The 14,925-nt window shown below is 44.5% G+C and overlaps 1 protein-coding gene across 7 annotated transcripts in view; it reads right to left on the bottom strand.

The window, feature by feature from the left end:
- GLI2 (GLI family zinc finger 2) overlaps positions 1-14,925 on the bottom strand; it is a 193,005-nt gene that overhangs the window by 52,301 nt on the left and 125,779 nt on the right. The window lies entirely within an intron of this gene.

A 14,925-nucleotide genomic window follows, 5' to 3' on the forward strand; every position in this document is an offset into this window, starting at 1 on the left:
CTCATCGCTGTGCCACCACATTCCAGAGATGTGCCTTGCTTCCCCCAGTCACTGCTCTCACCTGCCTTTCTACATGCCTGGTGCCCCACACCAATTTTAGATGCCCCAAACCTTCCTTCAGCTCTGTCAAAAACAAGGCACTAAGCTCAGCTGGGAAAAGACAGGGAATTCAGTATCTGCAGTCTTCAGCTGAGCCTTAAATGAGCCCACCACAACCTTAGATGTCACATCTGATTCCCAAAGGACTCTCTTTGGAAAAAGCCCCAGGCTGACCCCAGGTCACTGAAGCTGCTTCTCTCCTAAATGCAGCAATGGCAGAGGCACAGCCACCCTTTAACCTTGTGTGGGAATTGTAGCTAGCTTTTGGGGTGCTGCCTGCAAAACAGGGTTTGTTTTTACAGCATCAGAGCTTGCAAATGCCCCCAGACATCCTCCTCTTGCTAGCAGCTCTGGTGACAGCCCATGCTGACAGACTGCAGCATAAGGAGGAGGTTCCTCATCACTCCACAAACCTCAAAGACCTCCTCCCTTGTATCTCACTGAACAACAGGTTACGTTCCTGTTACAGCACCTAAGTGACGAGACGGATGAGACCTCCAGCCCCGATTCTACCTGCTCTGCCAAGCCCTTGAACCATGCAGAGCTGAGGAAGAGGCAAAGGTGTTATTTGCATGGCTGACTGCAGGTGCCCAACTCACACGGCATACCCATTGCTTTCCAAACAGCAGCCAAAAGTCTGTCTGACATGGTACTATAGGTACTCTGAACATAACCTCACTCCTCACTTTTGGAGACAGTTTAAAGTGACTAGAGAATTGTGGTATTTTTTTTTTCTACATTTTATCTAGAAGGATAGAGAAAATGATATATTTTTTGCATAGGATAAAGATCACTATGGGATTCACTGTGGAGCATGATGTAAAGTCTCGGGCAAGCCAAAGGGTGGTAACATTATGTGCCCTTTAAGTGATGCACTTAGTCTAAGCAAGATGTGCTGAGGCTGGAACTGTGTAAATACACTGATTTTATTAATAAAAGGTAAAAATGACTTTCTTAAAAAGAGATATTGCTGGGTAATTAAGTCACCAACTATTGATTCTATTTAAAATTCAAGAGAAGGGATATTAAAGATACTCATATTTTAATGAAAACACTTGCAATGGCTTTAATAATTCAGCACAAAATTTATTTTAACATTTCTCTCCAGTTGTGGAAAAGCCAAACACAGGGCCATTGTACTGTGGTCTGGGAATGAGACAACATAACTGCTCAGGTGCAGTGGATTACTTAACTTATTTAGACAACACCGATCAACTAACTAACCCTGGAAATCAAGACTGCTGAAATCCCAGCAGTGAGCTTTTCCATGTGGCAGCAGCTCTTGAAAATCCCATTAGTCCTCCCTTGGCACCTCTAAGTCTCTTTTGTGGCCCACATTGCTTTCAGTGGGGTGTGAGCTCCTACACATGTTCAGTGTGGAAGCTCGCTGCCGATGGGAGTGGGATGTCTAAATACCTCAGGCTCTGAGTTTACTTTGAAAATAGGAATTAAGGACCTGCACTTTGTATGTTTTGGGTTTTGTTTTAGTTGCATTTTATGCGTAATTTGTTAAAATAAGCAAAAAACATACCACATGACAGTGAAGAGGGTTTTTTAAAAGGTTTTACCATTTAAATAGTCTATAGCATTATTAGTAACCAAGAAAATTCAACTGTCCAGAAAAGAACCTCTAATATTAACAATTCCCTTTATGTGCATCACATTATAATGCAAGTTTTAAAGCTGTTCATAATGTAATGGCAAAATAATTACTCCTGCTCAGCACCGCAGTACACATTTGGTACTCATGAATGCTGTAAGGATTAATACAACCATTGATGCTGGCTGTAAAAGAGCTTGCAGCCAATAAAAAGGGTACAAGAAGGCACAGTTAATTTTCTAAACTGAAGTATCTGAGGGACTGAGGAAGCTCAAGTCGAGCTGTAAGGACCTGTGGGTAGGAAATCAAATTTTAATTACACAAGTACCACTTCAAAGATCTCATTCTGCTGTTCAATGAAGCAGGCTGAAAGTCCAACAAGGCAAAAATGAACAACAAATGCAGCCCATGCTTTTGTACCCATAGATTTTTACTGGCTTATTTGACAAGTTCTTGCAACACTCCCAACAATGCCAGATTCCCTGGCAGCACAATCTCTATCTTTTAGCCTCCAAGAAGAGCTTCTGTAAGACTCCAGTTTCATTTCAATTTCTAGCCCCCCTGTGTCGAGAAGACGTGCTCCCAGACTCTGAAGGCTATTTCATTTGAAACTCAAATGCAATCAGCAGAGTGCAGACCACGATGCACTGTAGGCAGGGAGATTATCTTTCAGTGTAGCTTTCACCCATTGTGAATGATAGTGGATGGAAGAGATTAACACTGAGACTGCACACACACAAACACACGTACACACAAGTCCTTACTGCCCTGGAAGTTCACAGATTGCAGCAGCTTTGCTGGTGAATGTGTGAACCACAAAATTGCCCTGCCTGGGAGAAAAGCCACCAATGAACACAGAGCCGGTAGGGTTGGGGTTGGGTTTATAAAAGGCAAAGCAATGAAATCAATCACAGCAACCAGAATCTGGATAAAGGCCAGTTTGGCAACACAGTCAAAAACCAAATGAAGGGATAGGAAACCACTGAATCCAGCGGAAGTTTATGGGGAGGAAGCAAGATCTGCTCTTCAGCACAAGGCACCTCGAGGAATTTTCTGTCCCTCAGTTTGCGCCGTTCACTCAGAGTCACCTTGGGACAGGTCACTCACCCAATACACTGCACCAGTTTGACATACCTGAAGCAACGCAATGTCTGTGTGCAAACCAAGCCCAAGTCTCTGCTCAGCATCTGTTCTTATCAAAAACCGTCACATGCTTCAACGGAAATGCAATCCCTCCTCTGCAGATATCAAGCATGGAGAAACCAGGCTGATAGGATCCTGAGTTCCATCAGCACATCAGGACCTGAAGGGAAAGAAGCTACAGCTCACAGTGCTCTTACCTTCTTCACATTTGGCAGAAGCCAGCTCTTTAAAAAACAAACAAACAACGCTTTGAAGAGTTTCTTATTCTTGTGGTAACACTCGCCTCGGCACTGACAGGATTCAAACCAGACGCGGTTGAGGGGAATCTGGAGTCATACCAGGTTTAGATCTCACATGCCAAGAGAGGTCAAGACCCAGCCAAGCCTTGAATAGATGACTTGCAAAGAAAATCCCAGGACACGGAGGAAGTGGTGTTGGTGGGAGAGAGCCTTCCCCTCTGACTCACTAGGCAATGCCATGTGACGATGCTCTGGTGAGGAACACGGAGCGGCTGTCATTCCTATCCACCAGAGCCTCAAAGTCCAGCGTATTTGTCCTCAGTAAGGGTCCCACGGGACTCTTAAAAAGACATGGGTTGCAAAATATCTAAGTTGGCTCAATTCCATTTTATTCTCTTACATTCTGGTCATCTCATCATTGTCTGCCCTGAGGGAAGGTTTGAACTTTCCTGACCTAACTCAAAAATTGGTTCGGTTATGTGTGTGTGTACAACTTCTTTTCCAAAGATGGCTGGAAATTTAGTCGGAGTTTGGAAGTCTTTTTTATTCAAGTGAATAAAGTGGTTTGGGATCTGCCAACACTGATTTCACCATGATCAGTTCTCTGGAGACTTTTACTGGGAATAATATACAAACAGGTAAGAGCTATATTGAAGCATTCAGCTGGACAAAACTTTGCAGATACCTTGCTTTTCGTTGGTTCTTGGCATTACTTCTTACACAGAAACAGTTGGGCTGGAGGACTAGGGAAAAAGCTACAAATAACTTTCATATAATTTCTCCCCTGGGAGCTAACTTCAATATTCTTCTCACTGGTCTACATTTATTAGAGTCCACCCTGACCTGGCCCCTGCTGCATACTAACTCTCGTGCTGTACCATGGCTCAACCCAAGATGCCGTCACAAACTGAGTGCCTTGTGACCTGGGTAAAATAGCAGCAAAGACCTCATTTCAGTTCCTCCCAAGGAACAGAAAACACCCATGGCTCCTTGAGAGTCTTTTTGAACATGGTACCATCATGGCCAGGCTCCTCCAAGTCGTCTGGTTTGACACCAGCCCCAGAATCCCAGTGATGATGCTGGACTCACAGCAATGTTACATGGAGGTAACCATGGAGCTGTAGTCCCTTGTCATTAGACCTTGACTTCTACTTTGCCAAAATTATCTAGAGAAACATTACTGAAGTGAAGCTCTTCATAAGAATACCGACAAATAATCCATTACTGTAACAGGTCTGAAGTCAGCTGCCAAATCTATGTTGTCACATGAAAAATGTCACTACACGGGGCGGGGTGGGGGGGTGGGGGGTGGGTGGCGTTTAGTAAAGATTTCTATTTTATAGCATCTTCAGAAGAATGCCTCTATCCAGGACAGTATGTGAACATACGTTTAAATTCCTCTGAAGTCAACACTTAAGCATGTATTTCTGATTATGCATATACTTGGGTGTTTTCCTGAATAGGGAGAGACTTAAAAACAGTCCTGTAGCCTAGATCACTTTCTCTATGTCCCTCTGCCTCATCAGCTGACCATTTCTTTCCAAATCTCTTCTACAAACATCTCATCTCTTTCTTTGTTAATCCCCATTAGATTGATCTTCCCTTCATTTACTGATTTGATGACTGAATGCTTTACTTCTTTCACTACCTTATCTTTCTACACCCTGCTTTTTGACATCTATAATGCAGTTTTCTCCTGTAAAATATCGTGCTGCACTTGAGTTAGGATGAAAGATAGCATATGAAATCAAGTGTTTTATCTCAGAACTCAGACAAATAGTCTCAAACAAGAATATGCATGCAAGAACGTCGCCTTAATGCAGCTGTAAGCTCGAAGCTTTCCTATTTGTCATGTATTAACCACAATCTGGTAGTCCTTCCTCTACCAGTGGTAATTTGGGATGTGTGGTTACTCTGTGGGATCTTAAGAGGCTTTCAGATGAAGCACTCAATCAGCAGGTAACGCGTTCTGTAGCTGGTTTGCAAATCAAAAGCCACGTAAGTAGCTCCAGAACCAAGCTAGGAAAGACTCCATGAAGAAGCAAGAGGAGGAGTAAGACAAATTCTTATTCAGGATGCTTTTACAGGATCAAAAGGAAAAGATTTCAAAGGCTCTCAGAGGATTTAGGAACACGTTTATCTTTCAGAGACACTGAAACCTAGAGAAAGCTCAACATGAGCATTTCAGTTCCACATGCAGCCCTGGCATATTTTCCATGCACCCCTGAGTGTACCCAGCTGCTCTTATAAGCGACATGGGTAGGGAGGAGTGTAAGAGAGAGAAAATGAGCTGAGGCAAAAAGTAATACCTCTGCTGTGAGAAGACCTGTACAAAAGAAATACTTAAAGAAAGGGTAGAAGCTGGTGCTGGAACCCAACTCTCACATTTAATCCAACAGCAGGCGCTTGGCAGTGGGGAGACCACGGTGTGTGTCCTTCCGCTGCCTGGGGGGTGGAAGAGGATACATCCTATCTGCCTGGCTCCCACCACACTGTAAGGTGTTCCCCCCAGTATCAGCGTAAAAAAAATCCTAGGAGGGTCACGATCTCCTGTGTCACTATCAGCTACCACCATCAGCTGTATCACAACCCAGTCTCATACATGCCAATAAAGTGAGTGTGGGGCATGCAGCATATTTGCCCTTAAAGTGGAGTCCGTCCTACTGATACCAGTAAGCCTTGAGTGCAGTTTTTCCATACCATGTTATTCCATAAACTTTGACACATGCATGGCCTTATCACAGAGAGAAGACTGGGCAGAAAACATCCCCATCAGCGCTACAGGAACTCATGAACTGTACAACTCGGTATTGAAAATTGGACTCCAAACGCGCACATTAACATGTTCATTACAGTTATTTTCTTAATTTCTAGGTACTTAACTCCTTTACCAGGGCTGGCCTGGGGGTCCTGAGTTTCAATGGAGCTTGGGAGAGTTTGACATTAACTGGAATGTGCTGTGTTTGGAAAGCCCACTGTGCCTTTGTGTTTCTAGCAGTTGACAAGCTGGCCCTAAAGGTCAACATTATTTTGAAACCCACAACACCCACTTTCAAAATAATGTTGTTAGCCAGACCCAGTACAGTGGGACTTACAATCTTAAATCATACAGGCACTTTTTAAAAACTGACCCCTGAGTAATGCTCTAAACTTTAGCTCTGTTAGTTGTACGGTAAAACATGAAAGAACAGACATGAAAAGCCTCCGAGGCAGAAAACTGTGTAAAATCACAAATTCTCAAAATGGTCTGGCACACGGAAGAAAAACATACATACGTGGTTCAGTGTCAGGTTCGGGGATCTAGGAAGCCCACTTAAACGCACGTGTTCCCGCAGGAGTGCTCTGCAGATCTGAGATTTGTCAGAGTAACAGCACCCAGCTCTGCCCTTTGATTTGTGCAGATGTGAGTGCACGGCGTTAGCTGCAGGCAGGGTATCCAGAGTTCTGCCAAATAGGGTCCTTTTTTTTATTATTATTATTATTTTTTCCTTTCCCCCCAGCCATCTGGGTGGTCTGAGAATCAGACCCGAAATACCTAGGATCCCTCGAACCACATGTTCTAATCCCAGCAGAGTTGACTCAGTCCTTCATCCTTCCAGGGTAAATTGACTTCGCTGCACTTTATTGCGTGGGGGGAACTTTTGGATGAGATTTTAAAATTTCCGCTCTGTATGGACATTACAAACCCTGCATTTTTCTTCCACTATCACAGGCCAGCAATCCTGCTATTTGTTTTTATCTCTCAGCACCTTGTGTTGTTTGCTTCCCATGGCCACTGGTAGCCGGGAATCCAGATTAACCAGCACCTGAAAAGTGATGTGCTGCAACCTTCATTTAGCAAGCCAATGGGATGGATGGGTTTTGTCCATTTATCTCCACACACACTGGAAGGATTTCAGAGAAACACAATGAAAATGAGGAGGCTGAGCAGATTGATATTTGAGCATACATTGCAGGCTGCAGCCTGGCCAATTCATTACTGCGGGAGGAAGGATATGACAACATGCAGCAAGTATCTGGAGGGGAGTGTTACAGGAGGAGGTGTGCTAGGAGCAGAGGGTTGAAATTCAGGCAGAAAAGAAGGAGGGTGAACCAGGGAGGTGAACTGCAGAGAGAGCTCTGTAGGCTGAAAAAGAATTTGCTACAGGATAGAGTAAAAGTTTAACCTGGAGCTTCAGGAGCAGAAATGGGGAGCCCGCACACCCCTGTGCTGGACAGAAGGTGCTACACAGGAGCAGTACTGAGGCAAATAAGTCTTCACTGCGTCCTGTCCTCACAACTGTAAGAAGCTCATCAGCTTCATCAGAGAGGCAAAACACCATCGAGAAAGGGGATTTATTTAGGATTAAGAAAAAGGAAAGGCCAGGAGGGGCAGTGCTCTGCATTTAGCTGAAAGAAAACTTGTAGGAAACAAATTCATGACATTGGAGCTTTCAAGGGCAGGAGACTGGCACTGAACATTTATCCATTTTCAGAGGATGCTGAAAGCAAAGGAAAGTGGGATATACCATTAAGACAGGTTCTGAAAGACCCTCACTCTCTTTAGAAACTCTTTAGAAAGCAGTGGGAGAAGAGAGTTCAAATAAATTTCTCCTAAAGCACAAGCTTAACAGCGGATAAGGTAGAAGCATGAAGTCACTTTTAATCTACTGTAAAGTGATGTAAGCAGAGGGATTATCACTTAAGACTTGCTGACATGAAGCTCTGAGAATGACATTTAAAAGCAATGGTGGATTACAGAGTGACATCATATTAAACGAACACATGCCAAAGGTTTACATAAAAGACCTGAGAGATCAGGCTCTTATTCCCAATAGTAAAACCTCCTAGCCATTTTTACACTTCTGGTGGTGATTAGGCTAAATTAGAGCTGCAGTTTTTCACTCAGTAAATTGTGGTGTCACAGCCCCAGCAGCTTGGTGGCCCAGATCTTCACCGAGTGCTAATGGGCACGACTCCACCTGAGCTCACCGAGGTCGCTCATTCCAGTGTGACAATGGCAGCACTCAGAAACTGAAGATCCAACCCAAATGTTTCCAAGTCTGATTTGCAGGACCTTGCATCTGACTGCACGGTTTAGTGATTAACTAAAAATCAGAAGTCAAACTAAAACTAAAAAGTCAAAACTAAAAGTCAAAAACCATGCACCTTCAGGTCCCCCTGGATTTCAGCTCTGAGTTTTTCAAAGTATTCTGACAACTTTAATTAAATACATACGATGAAACTATCTTCTCAATTTCATAACGGCGTAAATGTGCAAATACCTCTTATAATGAAGAATGCGTGAAACTTGTTAACCAGGTTCAAAAGAGAGATTTATTCCCTTAGAATGGTTTATCCAGATTGGAAAAACCTACAGAAACATTCATGCCTTGATCACGATTTTGGATTAGGCTGTCATCCTACTGAGGTCAGAAGACGTTAAGTGTGTACCTTCTCAGTTTCTGCACAGATGGGTACACTGTGTACAGGAAAGTCCTGAGACCTGAAAACATGCCACAAGCCCCTTCTGGGGAGCTGAATGAGTCTCAGACAGCTAATTAGCCCTGACTTTTCTTAGCTCTCAAAACATTAAGGGGTGAGAATTATTGTAAGGGCATTTTAGAGAAGGATGGAATTAAAGATGGAATTAAAGTAGTTTTTCCAGCTCCTAAAACAGAAGAGCAGTTTCATCTGTAGTCTCCTGGAGAAGGATCAGGTAACCATCAAGTGTTAATCCTGGTAGTTTTACAGTGAGAGCGGTATTGATAGTTCCCCAAATCACCTCCTGTAGGTTACCAAAGAGCCACCTAAAAGCAACACACTCCTGCTAATTACAGAGCAGGGAGAGGTCTGAACCAGCCTTCTGGAGGGGACCAGCCTCTGCAAACCATCGCGCACTCGCACATTCTTATTTTCTTAAATAAATAAAAGAAGCATGTGGGAAAGAAGGGAACAGAATAAATTGGATGTGGGAGCCCCCAAACCTGTTTCCCAAATGAGCGACGTGTCTATTTGGTGAAAGTCGTAAAAGTTTGCAAAACACATAAGAAGGCCTCTCTGAGCAGCTGTTTGCTTTGACTCTGGAGGGAGCTCGCTCTATCTCCAAAGCAGCACAGTACCATCAATCACAACCTGCCAAAGGTTTTCTCCTCTGGTAGCAGAGTAAATACGAAAACACACACGTTTTACTGATGCATATGTTCTGCAGCTCAGTCCAGCAGCGTCCATGCTGCGGGAACAACTTTTACCTGGGTCCCATCCCAAGCTGCCTGGTGGGATCAAAGCTGGAGCCTCACAAGAGCACTATCCTACAAGGACAACCGAAGCTGCTCTACGCACTCCTGATGGTGCAGGGTGCATGGGATGAGTGAGAGCCCCGACAGAAAATGGGGAGCACTGATGGGACAGCCCCAGTTGGCTGGGCTGGAGCGCGGTCAGTGCCATGGGGCACTTGGAAGATTTCCCTTCCAAACTCCAGCACCTCTCCCCTGTATTTTTTTTTTAAATTTTATTTTTCCAATAGGTACAGCAAAAGGCACATCTGTGACAGTAGCAAATTCCAACTCTAAAGCAGGAGACACTGGTGTTTCTCAGAGCACCATTATAAGATGATGATTATTATTTTTTGTATGGCTAAACAACATATTTTCCCTTAACCCCACTTGGCCTCCCTTGGCTGAATCTCACAAAAACAGAACAAAGGAAAGAGAAAACCAGCCTGAAACAGATACCCGACATGGAAAATCATAGTTTCGAGGTTAAATTTGGCCATTTTGCCAACACTTAAGCCACGGCCTTTTTATGATGAAAAGTTTAACAGCCACCTTGCCCGCCTGTGAATTACCCTGCCTAACATGCTCGGGAGCATTGGAGCCAATCCTGAAAAGGTGTTCTGCAATTTTTAACACAGCGACAAGAAAACAAACTTCAACAAGAAGGTGTAATAGGATCAGATAAAGGAAAACAGTGTAGGCTGAATATCAGGGAAAATCTTTAATATATTAAGATCTCAGGGAAATGGAGGAAGATCCGTGATAAATCTAGATAAAAACCCTACCAAGGGAAATTAAGGGCAACTACACATTATCATGGAGGTGGAATCTTCTCTATCTTTAGGTCTTCGGGACAATTGAGTGCTCACAAAAGCCATGAAATTTTGTGATTATGAGCTTAGACTGTTCTTTTTTTTTTTTTTTCCCCTCTCCAAAATTACTTTGATATGTGGACAGAAGAGCAACAACAATATTTTGTTAATAAATAATGTCAGAACTGCATCCTGTAACACCACCGGGATGTCAGTAGAAAAACAAGGCTGCTTTTGTTTGTTACACTGTGTAATGCCTGATGGGTTTTAACCACAGTTTAGGAGCTACTGTTAAAAAGCTTCTTGCTGAGTCAAGCCTAGGCATGCTGTTTACAGGGGTTAGCCCGAAGGCTCTTGCATTGGCAGGGACTTTTAAGCTGAGCTAAGGAGTTTTTTGTTATTTTTGTTGTGCTTTAGAAATAAAACAGTCAAGAGTAGCTAAGCACACCTAAAAGTGGGGAGTGGAAGGGAGCTATCAGCGCTCACCTGCCGTCTCTGCCAGCAGCTTCCCTCTGTAGTTAAGGGCTTGATCTTGCAGAGCTGCCTCGAAGAGCCCCCTTGGTGTACAGAGGAGGGAGTTATTGCAGAGTCGGGCTCCAGTGGAGCAAGCTTTCATGAAGAAGCTCACTAAAATACCAACTATGCCCTCTGCTAGGAAAGGACTTATTTTAATGTATGAAGTGAATCTGCTTGGTTCAGCTTGGAACCTGCTGAGGACTTTCACTCAGGTAACGCTGACCTACGCTCTGCCTTAAAACCAATGTTTCAGAGTGAAATTCTGACAAATCAAGAAAAGCTGCATGCAAGAGCCACACGTAACACCCATCGTTACCCATCCATGGAGCATGGGCCATCCTGTGCTACAGAACAGGTGAGGATCCTGGGGGGAAAAACAGAACACGGCTGTGCACGTTAATGCACTATTGCAATGATGCACAAAACGGTTGGGAATCTGCAAACTTATTTCTGTTATTTCCTAGATTTTGAGTGCTGTATTTTGTGACCTTAATATCAAATGAACGCTGTTTTGGAGAACTGGCGCCTCATAAAATTTACATGTGCCAATACAATTTCCTTCATTCATTCTGCTGTAACTCAACAGTCCTGGAAGAGATTTTCTCCCACATTTAGTTTTGCTCCAGTCTGCACTTTCACGGTGTCCGCTGCGCTACAGTCCTGCCTCTCCTTTCATCCTCCATATGACCATGAGACCACAAGCATAAAAATCCAAACTGATGTCTCAAATCCACAATATTTCTGTTGATTTGCACAGCAGAGCTCAAGGATCATCTGAATGAAATATTTCGTTTTGCTAAACTAGCCAGGTAAGCACCATCATTCCGCCAAATTGTTCTTAATGCCAAAAAAAACACCACTTCCAAAAATGAAAAAGCGGTTATCACCAAGTCAGTAAAAATACGAGAGGTTGTACAGAAAAGCGAGATGTCCTATTGACTGGAGAAACACTATTTTATCCAGATAAAGATCTCTAGAAACATATTTCAAGGCACTACCATCATGACCGGCGACCGGACATATACACTAAATGCTCACTGAGGAAGACTCAAGCCCTTAACATGCTTAATATGGAAGTGACTGGAACAGAAAAACAGACAACAGTGAGCAGAAATGCAGAAAATCATTCAAGCCCATCCTAGCGCTTGCCTTCTACTGTTTGAGTTTTCCATATTCCCACCATATTCTCAAGAAAAGGGTGCCAAAAGTCCTGCAGGAGACCTGCAGATGAGTTCCCTACAATTAGGATAAAACAACTTATGCTAACATTAGCCCCAAAGCAAACAGCGGTGCAGGAGCACACACGGCCATGTCACATCAAACAATCGGGAAACAAACCTTTGACATAACGCAGCAGGCAGATAATAAGACCCCATAGTTAGCAACAAAAGAGACTACATTTAATTTGCTGTGCAATGTTCATGTAATTAGTTAAATTTGGTACCAGCAAGACAGCAGACAGCTAGAATATGGGCTTGATGAATTGGGGGCTCTCTGTCAGGCACTGATCCCATTAATCATAAAGCCAAAACTCAGTGACGCTAATTTTCTTCCAAACATTTACCATAATTTTCTAGAGTGAAAATATGCCTTTTTTTTTTTTTTCCTTCTCACCAGTTATTTACTTTAAACAGAAGAATGGGTTTCTGCACCACCAGGATGGAGTACAAATTTCCAGAGGCTCAACAGTGCCCACAGAGTCCACTCAGACAAGCCAACAAGAGCCACAACTGCTAAGCATGTCCTAGCCCAGCTCCATCACCATGTTCTGGATGATTTCATGCTGGACATCCTCCAGTGAGGGGTGGTGAGTATTATGCTGTGATATCTGGAGCAGAGACTGGAGGAGATAAGGGGAAAGCAAGAGAGAAGAACAAAAACTAGAGGAGGAAAGGGCTGGAGATGAGGTTGAAACATTTGCAGATAAAATTAAGAGAAAAAATGGTCAAGACTAACTGCACAGCTGGTGAGGATTTTCCCAGTGTGGTTATGCCATAGTCTGCGCGCTTGGAAAAGAGAGCTAGACAGAAGCTGTATTCCCTTGATCTTAAAACGCAGGCTTTGCTGTAGCTGCAGAAGAAAACCCTCTTTAATTGACAGCAGAATAAGGCCCAGGACACAGCACTGACACATGCACACACTTGCACGCTCACAAAAGCTGCATTTGATATTTCAGTCAACTAACGTGGTACCTTCTGCAGCTTCAGAAAGGCCACTGAAATCTTTGCACAAAAAAGCACGGCCAAGAAGTGGTTGGTTATGCCACTTGAGTGCTTCCCCATTCACCCTTCAGCACAATGTCCAAGGAACAAGTCTGATCTTACCCACAGTTTCCAAGAAAACCGTTTCCTCTTCTAAGACTGACAAACAAACTTTCCCGTTGGTACTTCAGAAGTCATTTTTGCGAAAGCTGCTGCTGGGAAGGCGAAGGGTCACAAATAAGGAGGACAGTAGGTATTTACAAACAACTCTACCCATACCCTAAGCAGGGCACTCTTGGTCCCCTGATGGACAAATGTGGACACCGCTAAGACAGCAGAGTATTAATGTTGGCGCAGATGAACCGAACACCTATCTGCCAGCACTGTATGCTTGGCCAGGGTTGATCAGTTGGAGAACCCCGATGTGATAAAACGCTGGCTCCCATCATGGGGGAATATGATTCCCGGGTACATGGCACCAACCGGCAAGCTCTGGGTCGAATTTTGGAGAACAGCCTGCTCAATGGCCCTACCAAAATCACTGCCATGGTGCCCCTGGGCAGATGCAGCACCAGGAGGAGTGAAGGGGAGCATGGTCGCTGCACGCGTTCCAAAGTGCCAGCCCGTCAAGAGGACAGACCTAGCCATGCCCTGCAGCAGCATGCTGGGGCTGACTTTATCCAGCTTCCTGGGGCATACAAATAACTTGTGCCAAACATCTGAGCATCTGCCACCCTCTCTCCGAACCACAATTTTGAAGATGTCTCTTTCAGAAGTCTGCGTGTCCAGTATAAGCCATAGCTCTGGCTTATTACTTGTCTCCTACTACAGTTTTGAATTAATCCGCGTTCTTTTCTTCTACAATTCTTATATGTACATGCAGACAAGATCAGAACTGTTTCATTCAGCCCCCCTAAATCGCCAGTTTTGGCTTCCCACTTCAGCAACCTTTCTGTCTTTTCCCCTTTGCATGCAGTGTGGAAGGAGCTGCTCTACCCCTTTAAACATTCAGTCAAATTGACTGCCAGCCAAAAAGACAACGACTTGTCTTCTGCTAGGATCCAGGGGAATGCCCTATCATTTTTTCCCGCAGCATTTTGGAATTGGAATAAAGCCCTCACAGCCGTGAGACTCCACAGATCTCATGGTTGCTGGTTTCTGCTTTGCTTGCCTCCCAAGGGCTGTTTACCTGCTCACACCTGTCCAGAAAAAGCATGGCTCTAAAACAGCCCTGGAAAACCACGGCGAGCTGACCCTTTTTGAGACAACAGAGGGAACAAATCAGATTTTTTACTCGATGAGCCCTATTTCACTTTCCTTTGCTCTTCCTGTAAAATGTTTCCAGCTCTTGTGGGTTCCCCTACACTGAGTGCCCTGGGACTGCCCCTTAGGTTACAGCCACCGGCTGAGGGATTTTGGGGCAGCTGTGGGACCACCAACCTCATCAGGCTGCTCCTCATCTCCCATCGGGATGGCATGTTTCAGGGATGAGAATTAATCCTCCCGGCCACATGGTTACTACAGCCTCCTGCTCGCAACTCCACTGACTCCTTCTTCCCTGCCCTGCCCAAAGATCATAGCAGGTGAACCCAAATCTCTCTATAAATGTATCCTCATTGCTCTCCAAGGACAACTGGGCTGTCATGTCCCAGATTAGCAGATCAACATGATTGCACAGCCCCCAGTCAGCGCTTGTCCTCGCTGGCCATCAGCCACCAAGAGACCAGGGTGCTCTCAAGAGGAGGTCACCATCAAAACCCATGGTCCTGCCCCTCCAGAGCGCATGTGGACATCCGCATAAGGACCTACCTCTCTACTGCATTTTGTAAACACCACCCAGCCTGTCTGGGCTGTTGTCCGATGAAATCAAACCCAATTACGGCATGCCTGGCAGCTTTTCGCTGTCTTCCCCAAAACTGCAGGGCAGGGAGGAACAGTACGGGGGGGTCTGCAAATGGAGGGCGCAGCACTAGGGCTTCACCAAGACAGTGCCAGAAAGGACCCAGGTACGTTGTGACGTGAGAAACTCCATGGGCGCAAAACCATACACCAGCCCCAACC

The sequence above is a fragment of the Cygnus olor genome, chromosome 6 (assembly GCF_009769625.2).
Source record: "Cygnus olor isolate bCygOlo1 chromosome 6, bCygOlo1.pri.v2, whole genome shotgun sequence".
NCBI classification, from domain to species: Eukaryota; Metazoa; Chordata; class Aves; order Anseriformes; family Anatidae; genus Cygnus; species Cygnus olor.